The sequence below is a fragment of the Gigantopelta aegis genome, chromosome 1, assembly GCF_016097555.1.
Source record: "Gigantopelta aegis isolate Gae_Host chromosome 1, Gae_host_genome, whole genome shotgun sequence".
Classification (NCBI taxonomy): Eukaryota; Metazoa; Mollusca; class Gastropoda; order Neomphalida; family Peltospiridae; genus Gigantopelta; species Gigantopelta aegis.
The window spans coordinates 11,309,310-11,321,896 of NC_054699.1; positions in this window are offsets into that span (position 1 = coordinate 11,309,310).

A 12,587-nucleotide genomic window follows, 5' to 3' on the forward strand; every position below is an offset into this window, starting at 1 on the left:
ACATGTATTTATGTATGTTTGTATGTATGATTGTATGTATGTATGTGTGTATGTACTGATGTATGAATATCTATATATTCCATGTATGTCGAGGTTGGCTATTAACGCACTGGCACAGGGGATAATTAAATCCTTTCTGGCCTCACAACTTGTGCCATGCCGTTGCTGGGACTCGAACATGTGGCACCGAATCGCCCGCAAATTGCGAGGCTAACCACGATGCGCTCTGAGCTATCGACGCATCCATAAAAAGGATGCTCTTTAACTCAACCACATGCATAGGGCCTACAATCTACACGGTCGATCCCGCTTACTTGCACGAAACAGTGGGCAGACCTGGCACTGGCTAGTATGTATTGATGTATGAATATCTATATAGTGTATGCATGTTGCATACATAGATATTAACGCACTGGCGCAGAGAATAATTAAATCGTTTCTGGCCTCACAATGTTTCCCATGCCGTTGCTGGAACTCGATCCTATGGCACCGAATCGCCCGCAAATTTGCGTTCTGAACTATCCAGACATCCATAAAAAGGATGGTGTTTAACTCAAACACATGCATGGGGCCTACAATCCCCATGCATGGGGCATATTCTGAAAGTATTTCCGAAAACAAAAAAAACACCGTATCTGTGTTCTATGTCGCTGTTGACTTCAGATTTGGGGTTTGGCTCCTGGACTACAAGAACGAAGACGAGTAACGCCATTCTATGCAACGCTTTGGCTGAATGATGGAACCTTTCTACGACATTTACTTGACCATGGACTTTCAATCTAGGGGAGTGTTCTAGGTTGGTTTTCTTGCCAGCTTCCAGACCCATTTTAACAGTCAATTAAACTATCTGCGTCTTAACTCAGTGATATAATCACAGCTAGTAAACAAATGTTTTGATCAAACTAATTTTGGAATTTATGGAACACATTTACTATCACAGAAAAAAATACGTACATTGACAATTCCCGGACTGTTTCTCACAGGAAGCTTCTTTACAATTCCTGCCACAACTCTCGTTGCAAAACAGACCCCAGTATCTGTCACGACATGCTGAATATGATAAAGCACATGTTCCCACAATTATGACGTTTATCTCACATCGCACATTATTTTGGACATTAGGAGTAATTGTTTCATTTTTATGCAGTGCATGTATTACACGTTGTTTAAGCACTTTTTAATAATGAATAAACTCAACATATAAACATAGATGTTGAAATTATAAAATATTATTGGCTTAACCCTCTAGTGCCCGGCATAGCATATCTGCTACACAAACTAAATTACTATATTAATCTACATATGATTTTTAAATAGTTTCCCCATCAAGCATAAACTTGGATATATAAGATGTATTAAATTTAGTTCCATATAAGTGATATTAAAGATGAACTAGGGACAGTGTTGGTGGTGTTTAATTTACCGCTAAAATGGGAACATATTCAGTCAACCCTAATAGTTGTCAGCCCCTAGATTACAAAACAAAAAACAACAAAACCAAACCAAAACCAAACAACATATTTGAATGAGTTTTGTTATTAATAGTTCGTATAAAGTTGATGTTTAAACTCTCTCCCCCCCCCCCCCCTCTCTCTCTCTCTCTCTCTCTCTCTCTCTCTCTCTCTCTCTCTCTCTCTCTCTCTCTCTCTCTCTCTCTCTCTCTCTCTCTCTCTCTCTCTCTCTCTCTCTCTCTCTCTCTCTCTCTCTCTCTCTCTCTCTCTCTCTCTCTCTCTCTCTCTCTCTCTCTGTGTGTGTGTGTGTGTGTGTGTGTGTGTGTGTGTGTGTGTAATTGTTTTTAGAGATAACATACACATACATCCATATGACATCCACGCACAACCGTAGTGAAATCCAAAATGTGAAAAGTAGTTTTGATGAACTTGACGAGCGTTTTAGTGATGAATGTGACACTGCACCAGAAGATTAAAATGCAATGTCAATGCTAAAAAATAGCTGTCCAATGCAAACCTTCTTATATCTATTATTCTGGAGTTAATTATGGAAAAATCGTGCGTGGGATCGATTAATTTGTAATTACTTATTGGAAATAAATGTGAAAATAACTAAATAGTGTAGTTTCCTGTAAGAAACGTCCCGACCTACTGGAAATCGTGGAATATAAAAAAACATAAACATATACAAGTTAAAGTTTAAAGTTTGTTTTGTTTAACAACGCCACTAGAACACATTAATTTGTTAATCATTGGCTATTGGATGTCAAATGTGTGGTAATTTTGATATACAGTCCTAGAAGAAACCCGCTGCATTTTTCCATTATTAGCAAAGACTATTTTATATGCATCGTCACATAGACAAGATGTCACATACCACGGACTTTGATATACCAGCCGTGGTGCACTGGCTGGGACGAGAACTAGGTCGAGAAACATATAATGTCATATAAACATATACCACATATGTGTGGATTTGTACTGTAGAGCAGCATTTAGTTTGTATGTCCAACATTTACTGAAACAATACCAAATACGTACACTGACACTTTCCGCTCACTCTGTCACAGGAGGCTTCTTTACAAGTTGTGCTACACTGCTTGGTGCAAGACGGACCCCAAAAGCTGTCAGCACAGGCTGAATAAAAACAAAACAAACATGGATGTGATACAAAATATGACTGTATAATTAATTATGTAGGTTACACTCAATGCAAACACAAAATGGCAAATATTATAATGATATACCGAAACGGCTAGACCGTAGCATTCTTTAATATTTGCACTCTAAACGTACTGAACACAACATGAGAAACCCTATAAATCGCCACAAATAAAGATGGGATGTGTAACAAACGATATGATTAACAAGTACTGTCTGGATTAATTAGATTGGTTTGCCGGTTTAATTTTTTAAAGACATAACGTAACGGATTTACCATCATTTACAAGGTCTGATTTATCTAAATATGGATTATAAACGAAAATTGCATTCATTTGGGATACAACACCTCACGATTATGTCTCCTAAATAATGTTTCCATAACTTTACCTTGAAGTAAATCCTTTACAACCCAATACATGGTTCATTTGTATAAATCACAAAAATGGCACCGAATCGCCCACAACTTTGCCACGATACCGTTTGAGCCATTGAGGCATCCATAAAAAGGATGCTCTTTAACTCATCTATATGCATAACGTTTACAAGTTATGTCGTCGATCCCGCTTACATGCATGGAACAGTGGGAAGACCTGGCACTGGCTAGTATGTACTGATGTATGCATATCTATATATTGTATGTAGGTCGAGGTTGACTGTTACATGCATAGATATTAATGCACTAGCGCAAGGAATAATTAAATCCTTTCTGGCTTCACAAATTGTCCTGTATCGTTGCTGGGACTCGAACCTATGGCACATAATCTCCTGCAACTTTGCAGACTTGCCACGGTAACTTTTGAACTATTGAGGCATCCATGGAAAGGATGCTCTTTAACTCAACTATATGCATGGGGTCTACAAGGTACGCGGTCGATCCCGCTTACGTGCATGAAACAGTGGGCAGACCTGGCACTGGCTAGTACGTATTGATGCATGAATATCTATATACTGTATGTATGTCGAGGTTGGCTGTTACAAAAAATAGATATGTATGTATATGTATATGTATATGTGTATGTGTTCCTTAATGATTCAATTTTGAGGCACGAAATTACAACAGACTAAAACATTAATTATTTTTGGTTTTAAGACATGGCTTCCTGTTGTGAAAACAATTCGTTTGAACTTTATGGAGAAATGTGTTCTACCGTAATGGTAAAATGTTTATCTTGTGGTGAAAGCTTTGTGTAACAAAATAAATCGTAAATTTAAACGTTTGCATTATTTTATATGGACCAGTGAACCGGATGCAAGATGGATTGAAACCAGATTGTGATATTTTTGTTGATTGAAAATTCAAAAATGACTTCTAAATTAGACAATATGGATTTGCAAAGACTTTGGGAACGAAGTCGTGTTTCCAGAATGATATACACTAAATTCAAGAAAACAGTACAGTGTCATTGTGATAAAACTGACTATCTAATAGAACATAACGAGGAGAATGACATTGAATTATCAGTACGTTGTGCGGTAATAGCGATGGACAAATTGAGTGACGTTTACAGTGAATTACAAGAAGTGCAAGTGCAAATAGAATGGCATCCTGATTATTGTGATAGAATTGAGTCGATGGATTCACATGGGATTGTTAAAGAAGAAGAAGCCGAGGTGGGTTACAGTGATGCGTATGTTTTAATTTCTGCTCGTGAAGCAACATGGAAGAAAAGAGGTGGGTCAAAACGTAGTGAGCATGAATCAGATCAAACGTTCATCAAAGTTGGCGAACAGTATAACTGCAGAACAATTAACAGACACGAGAAGTGTCAATTCTTAAATCTAAAGGAGAATTTGACCTATTTGACCAGTGGGGAGAAGTTAATTGGATAAAGCCAGGTTACACAGACATTGGAAAGGCACATGCCTGTATGCCTTTGTTAGAAGGTGATGCAAGAAGAGTTGGTAGCTTCATTGAAAGATCCGTCATTTGAAGAAATTGTGTAGGTGCTTGACAACAGGTATGGTGATATATTAGCAAAGGTTCAACAGGATATAATAGACATTGCGAATGTTTCACATGTGGCAGGAATAAATGTGAAATACTTAGATCCATTGTATTTCACAGTCATAGCAGCATGGAATCATTTGTTACAAAAGAGAGATAAACACGAACATTTTGTGAACAGCAGTTGGATTCTTACAGCACTTGTAAGACCTAAGTTACCAAAATGCTCATTCGAAAATGGGATTTGGAAATAATTCAAGAAGAAAATAAAAAACTGGTGGTTATAAATTACCAATACATTTTGACAAAATGTTGAAAAAGCTAGAGGAAGTTTTACAAGTAACACGAAGAACCGACACAGACAACATAGTAGTGAAAAACAATAAACATGAACTTGATAATGACTCGAAGAAACCAAGGGGTTATATTTGGACATATTTCACAACCAGAAAAAACCCCCAAAACAACGATTTAAGGGAATTCAATCAAAACAGAAATATAACACTAAATGTGTCTTTTGTGGTGAGCTGCATTTATCATACCAGTGTGGTGACCATAAAACAGTCTGCAAATGAAAGACAAGAAAAGGTTAAACATGCTCGTGTTTGTTTCAACTGTTTAAGACACAATCATTTTGTCAAAGATTGTTACGGTACTGCGTGCAAAAATTGTAGCAAAAGGAATGATACGGTGCTACATTTTGATCGTTATGTATGAAAAGGAAAGGGAAGAGACAATGGAGAAATATAATGATTCTTGTGAAAGCTAACCATAGGCAAAGAGAAGTGTTGATGCAAAGTGGTGTGGTAACACGAGTCGAAGACAGCTTCAGTGGAGGCAAGAGTGAGTGTTATTCGATACAGGCAACCTCACCGTGGTGCAGGGGTGAACATTCTTTTATAGAATGGCCAACAAATGCACAAATCCTCGTTTGGGGCACCTTGTTGGCCGTGAGGTGCATCTCGTAATGCTGGATGATGGGATCCTGGTGGTTGAGTTGGGTGCATATCTGCGGGGTATGTTTTCTAGCAACACACCACTTTGGCCTGGAGTTCAGCCAGACGGGTGGTCAGGGAGGCCCGACCTGATCAATCGGCTGGTCATGTCAAGCTCAAGAGCAAACAACCTTTGTTTGGTTTATATAGCCAAGAACAAACATTGTTTAGTTACCTTTTGTATCTGTTGCTCTTGGGGCGGTGTCTAGGGTCAATCAGGTGCTTGATTATTTCATTGCCGGAGTATATTAACCATGTATCCCTGGCATGGGTGTCTGGTGGTTACCCGCAGCTCCATGTCCCCATGCTGGACTCCGTGGTGGGTGGGTTGATGAATCATTTTCCCTACATTATGGCATCAAAACATTCTCAAACTCTTGATGGTTTCTCATGAAGAATCTATGACTAATTCTTCAATTGTGAAGAAATTGAAAGTGATAACGTCAGATTCCTGACCAAGGTTTCTGGTCATCAGTTCATCTGATGATGGAGCCTTGAAGAGGTTATCACCTTTTGCTGTACAGAAAGGGCTTGGTGGCTTAGCTGGCGGGCCTAAAACTGTCAACAACAAAAAATGGATCGCTGTTGGTTGAATGTAGCACTGAGAGTCGTTCAAAGTGCTTGCTGAAATCAACTAGTTTTTGCAATATCCGTATCGTTGTAACGCCACATTCCTTCCTAAACAAAGGGGGTGATCCGGTCTCGTGACTTGGAAGGTGTATGTGATGATGAAATTTGTGAAAATTTGTCATCACAGGGTGTTTCTGCTGTCATCAGGATTAACGTTCGTAGGAATAATGACTTAGTTCCTACGAATACCTGTATCCTAACTTTTTGGAAAGCCGATCCTTCCGCAGTCGATTAAGGCTGGGTATTTAAATATACCTGTTGAGCCTTACGTACCAAATCCCGTGCGTTGTTTTAAGGTCATGGACAAAAGACTTGTCCAAATAAACTGGCTTGTGCTCGTTGTGGTCAGGCTGATCATGAGAGCAAGTCATGCAACAATGACATCAGCTGCATCAATTGCAAGGGAAGTCATTTTGCATACTCACGAGAGTGCGCAAGGTGGAAGTTGGAAAAAAGGTTCAACAGGTAAAAGTTGAAAAACGCTTCTCTTTTCCTGAAGCCAGGAAACTGGTGGAGGCCGCAGCTCCTGTCACTGCATGTCAGTCATATGCTGCTGCTGTTAAGGTCTCTACCAGAAGCGTGTCACTCAATACTGATATAACATGGCGTTATAATGAAAGTAAAAAGCTTTCGGATACTGAAAAAGCTGAAAAGCAGCTAGCAAAACAAGTTTCAGCGACAACATGAAGCTTTAAAAAAAAATGAAAGATGCTGTTGAACAACAGAAAGAACGTAAGTCAGTTCAAGTGTCTTTGGATTCTGAGAATCCATCAAGTAGGTTGAACACTGGGATGCCAGGTCCTAGTGTCCCTCAGACAGTAAAAGACACTAAAAGTAATAAAATAGTTCTTCAGGACGGATGAAGAAGATTGAGCAGAGATCCGTCCCAATATATAACCATTTTGATCTTTTGTCTATGGATGTTTGTGATGACATGGATGATTCATCTCAGGATCATTCTCAGTCACAAAAGCCATCACGACCTAGGGCAAAGGAAAATGTCAAAATAAACCCCATACTTCCACTCAATGGTAAATAAATTCCTACAGTGAAATTGCCGTGGGCTTAGGTTATATTTTGATGAATTAAGTCTTTTAATTCAAAAACATAATCCTCTTTCAGTGTTTCTTCAGGAAACGTTCTTGAAGGAAACTGATCATATTACCATGAGAGGATTTAACCTCTATCATAAATTTCAAGAAACTGAAAATAGAGCATCTGGGGGTGTTTCCATTCTTGTTAAAGAAAACATTCCTCAGAGTATAGTGGCATTAAATACTAATTTACAAGCTATGGCTGTAAAGGTCATGGCTCATAAAACTATAACTCTGTGTTTACCTCCTCGTAATCATTTTACTTTAAACCAAGGGATCTTCAAGATCTTATTAACCAGCTCCCTACTCCCTTTATTATTATGGAAGATTTTAATGGTCACCACACTTTGTGGGGATGCGAGAATGTAAATATAAGCGGTAACCAATTGGAAGACTTAATTCTCAAAAATGACTTTCTTTTATTTAATGATAAAAGTCATACATATTTTCATTCTGCAAGTGGATCTTTCACTTCCATAGATTTAACTCTTTGTAGTCCATCACTTTTTCTTGATTTCTCCTGGAAAGTTGGTTCAGACCCTTGTGGTAGTGACCACTTTCCCATTATTTTGGAGAATGATGGACCACCATCACTTGAAAAGGTTCAAAGGTGGAAGTTGGCGAAGGCAAATCGGGGTCAGTTTCAGCATCTGTGCAGCACTCGTCTGCAACAATTTGCCATTACTGATGCTGATGATCCCATGTCTTTGTTCACTTCCATCTTGAAGGACATTGCAGATGAAACTATTCCTAAGACTTCGGCAGTACCAACGCGTTTCAATAAACCATGGTTTAATGATTCGTGCAAAGATGCATTCAAAAAGCGAAACAGGTTGCTTGAGCGGTTCAAACGTGAACCTACATCAGACAACCTGGATCCATTTCGTATTGCTAGGGCTAAGTCTCGGAGAGAGATTAGACAGAGTAAGAAAACATCTTGGATAACTTTTGTCTCCAAGTTAAATTCACAAACATCAGTAAAATCTGTATGGAATAGGATCCGTAAAATCAAAGGTAAAGAATCCAGTAATACAGTTCATCATTTGTCTGTCAATGATACGGATGTCACGTCTCATCGTGACATTGCTAATGCATTGGCAGAGAACTTTTCTCATAACTCATCTTCTGCTTTCAGTACAGATGCTTTTACATCTGTCAGAACTAAAGCTGAAAAGCAGTCCATTAATTTTTCATCTGAAAATGCGGAAGTGTACAAAAGGCGTTTCTCTATGGAGGAATTGCAGGATGCTCTTCGTAGAGCCCATGATACTTCAGTAGGTCCAGATGCAATTCATTATCAGTTATTAAAACATTTACCTGAATCATCTTTGATGGTTCTTTTGAATATTTTTAATAACATCTGGATTTCTGGTGACTTTCCTTCTGATTGGAGGAAAGCTATTATCATTCCTATTCCCAAGCCTGCTAAGGATCCAACCAATCATACTAGTTATCACCCTATCGCTTTGACAAGTTGCATTTGTAAAACCATGGAACGAATGATCAATCGTAGACTTGTCTGGTATCTTGAATCTCACAAATTGCTTACTAACGTGCATTGTGGATTCAGATCTAGACGTAGCACGGTTGATCATCTTGTTAGATTTGAAACGTTTTGTAGGGAACCTTTCATCCATAATCAGCACTTGGTTTCAGTGTTTTTTGATTTGGAGAAAGCTTACGATACCACGTGGAAGTATGGGATTTTAAACGACCTCCATGGCATGGGCCTGAGAGGTCGACTTCCTGTTTTTATTTCACAATTTTTAAAAGATAGATCTTTTAAAGTTTGGGTGGGGTCGACATTGTCCGACATTCACCCACAGGAGATGGGTGTGCCTCAAGGTAGTATCCTGTCTGTAACTTTATTTTCTGTGAAAATTAACAGCATCTCCCAGTGTTTAACACCTGGTGTGGATTGCTCGTTATATGTCGATGATTTTCAGATTTGTTACAGATCGCCCAATATGAGTATCATTGAACGTAAGTTGCAGCTTTGTTTGAATAAACTTCATCAATGGGCAACTGACAATGGATTTAGATTCTCAAAGGCAAAAACGGTTTGTATGCATATCTGCCAGGAAAGAGGTCTCCACTTAGATCCACAGTTGTTTCTGGAAAAAAATCCAATTCCAGTTGTAGAGGAGACTAAATTTCTGGGGGTTATATTTGACAGAAAGCTATCTTTTGTGCCCCATCTCAAATATGTTAAAAAGAAGGGCTTGAAAGCTCTCAATATTTTAAAAGTTATTGGTAATACGGAATGGGGAGCAGACCGCAAGGTTATGCTCCGTCTGTATAGATCTCTTGTCAGGTCTAAACTTGATTATGGATGCATTGTGTATGGGTCGGCACGCAAGTCGTACTTGCAGATGCTAGATCCTATACACAATCAGGGACTTAGGCTTTGTCTTGGTGCATTTAGAACATCTCCTGTAGAGAGCTTGTACGTTGATGCACACGAACCTTGTTTGGGTGCTAGACGTGCCAAGCTTTCTCTGCAGTATGCTGCCAAGATTAAATCTTTACCGAAACATCCAGCACATGATGCAGTGTTTGACAACAAATATATGAAGTTGTTTGATGCAAGGCTAAATGCTATTCGTACATTTGGTCTTCGCATTAAGCGTTTTTTGTCGCTTTCCAACATTGATTTAAATGACACTTTGGAAACTCCTTCATATTTTGTTTTACCACCTTGGTGTCTTACACCACCTAAAATTGTATTTGATCTGGCGCATCTGAAGAAAGATCGCACACATGCTGTTATTTATAAACAGTTTTTCATGGAAATTCAAGACAAGTACCGTGATTACATTCCTGTGTATACAGATGGATCACGGGATAGAAATTATGCGGCTTGTGCTATAGTTTTTCCATCAGACACAATACTTTCCATGCGACTGCCTGACTCAGCATCAATCTTTAGTGCTGAAGTTTGGGCAGTCATTAAAGCCTTAGACGAAATCAAAGATTCAATAGAATTCAAATTTATTATTTTTACAGACTCACTTTCGTGTCTCCAAGCTTTATGTAATATGAAGCTGGACCATCCCTTAATTGGGATGGTGATACGAAAGTTTTTTTTTTTTTATCTATTGCCAATAAAGACATTGTATTTTGTTGGGTACCCAGCCATGTTGGCATCAGGGGTAATGAAAAGGCAGATTCAGCTGCCAAGTCTGCTTTGGATTTGCCTCATGCCAGGGTTGGTGTGCCTTATACTGATTTTAAAACTAACATCAACCAATTTATCTTTTCGATTTGGGAACGTGATTGGGACGGTGAGGTTGCGAACAAGCTTCATGCTATCAATCCAGTCTTGGGAGAGTGGCAGTCCTCCTATAGACAGTGCAGGAAGGATGAAATAGTCTTGTGTCGTGCCCGCATTGGTCATACTCACTTCACCCATTCATTTATCTTAAAGAAAGATCCTCCACCTCAGTGTGAACACTGTCAGTGTACTCTGACTGTGCGTCACATTTTGGTGGAGTGTCAGTTTTTGAAAGAAATTCGAAAAGATATATTTGGTCAGAGAAATGTGATGGAATCCTTTCGATTCCATCCAGAACTTTTATTACAATTTCTTCGAGATACTGACTTTTATTGTAAATTTTAATTTGATTTATCTGTGGTATTTGTATTTTTGCACAGTTCTTTACACTGTGTTTTAATTTAACTGTTGAATTTTTATATTGATGTTGATTATGAAATTTGTTTTGCTTTTACCATAGTTTCATTCATTCGATACAGGCAGTGAGGTTAGTTTCATAAGCACAAAGATGGCTAAGAAAATTACAGAAAATTCAAAGTAAATTTACTTTAGCTGGTGGACAAATCATGAATGTTGACACAGGACGAGTGAAACGCCTGCTTACAAGCTGGAAGGGAGAGGTATTCGAGATAGAGGCTTTGTATGCTTGAAAAACCAAGTGCTCATCTAAAACCAGTTGAAATCAACCCAGCTGAAATGCCTCATCTTAAAGGACTTGTGTTAGCTGATTCCTATCCACGACAAAAACAAGAGATCGAAGTTGATGTTTTTCTTGGAATTGTAGATACATTAAACATTTTGATTGGGTCCGAAAGGAATGCCGATTGCAAAAAAATTCATATAGGTTGGAACTTATCCAGTGAGAAACCAGAGGGGAGCTAAGACTTCAATTAAGAGAGTGTCAATTTCTGTTAAGGACAAAACTAAAATAACAGGTAAACATTGGCAACTTGAATCGATTGGGATTCTACTTGAAGCAAAATAACAGTTGCAGAACTTCAGACAGAAACTTTAAAACAACATTGTGAAACCTCAAAAACATTGGTGATAGATATAAAAGGGTTAATTTGGCATCCATAATGGAAAGATAGTGTGCTCAGATCTAACAAAGCCATGGTAATGAATCGTTTGAAAAGCTTGCAAAATAATATAAAGCGTGAACCAGAGCTGGTTATTGAATATGAAAAGCAAATTCAAGAACTGCTGAAAAATGACCGTGCTGAATAAGTGTGTGATAAACTTGATGCAGAAACATGGTGTTTGCTATTTGCCACATCATCCAGTGATTCAAAAGGAAAACACTAAAATTAAACTGTGTATTGTGTTCGATACATCAACACAGGGACCGGAAAGCGTGTCGTTGATTAGTACACTCCTACATGGACCGTCAGCCTGATATATTAGCTGTTCTAATGCGATTTCGAAAGCGTACAATTGCATTGGTAGCTGATGTGGAGCAAATGATTCTTCATTTGAAATGAATGTGACTGATCGAGATTACCAAAGATTTCTTTGAAGAAATTTGAATACTGATAGAACCTTTTTAAACGTCTGGCTCTCTATCAGAAGACCTGTGCAAAGACTGAGAAGTTGGAAGCAGCTAATCAAAATGTGTGTAAAACATTTACAGTATTGTGGCAATCAGTAATCAAAGTATGGTGAAAGCATTAACAGTATTTTGGTAATTATTCATGGCCTGAGAATTACAGGGTTCTATCTGCATTTTTTTCTTCTAAAAATGAGTTATCCAACATATTTGATGGAAAATAAAATTATCTACTTAGTAAACAGTCCTAGAATATGGTATTTTAAGACACAGTTGTTATATTAAAACTGTTACAAAGGCCTCTCTATGATTCAGATTTCAAGTGGCAGTTTTGTGCACTTAGAGCCTTGTGATTCTTAGTATTCTGAAGTTGATTCTCTTACAATCTATATATGAAAATTAGTATATCGGAGGGGAGTGTTCCTTAATGCTTCAGTTACAACGGACGAAAACATTAATTATTTCCAGTTTTAAAACATGACTTCCAG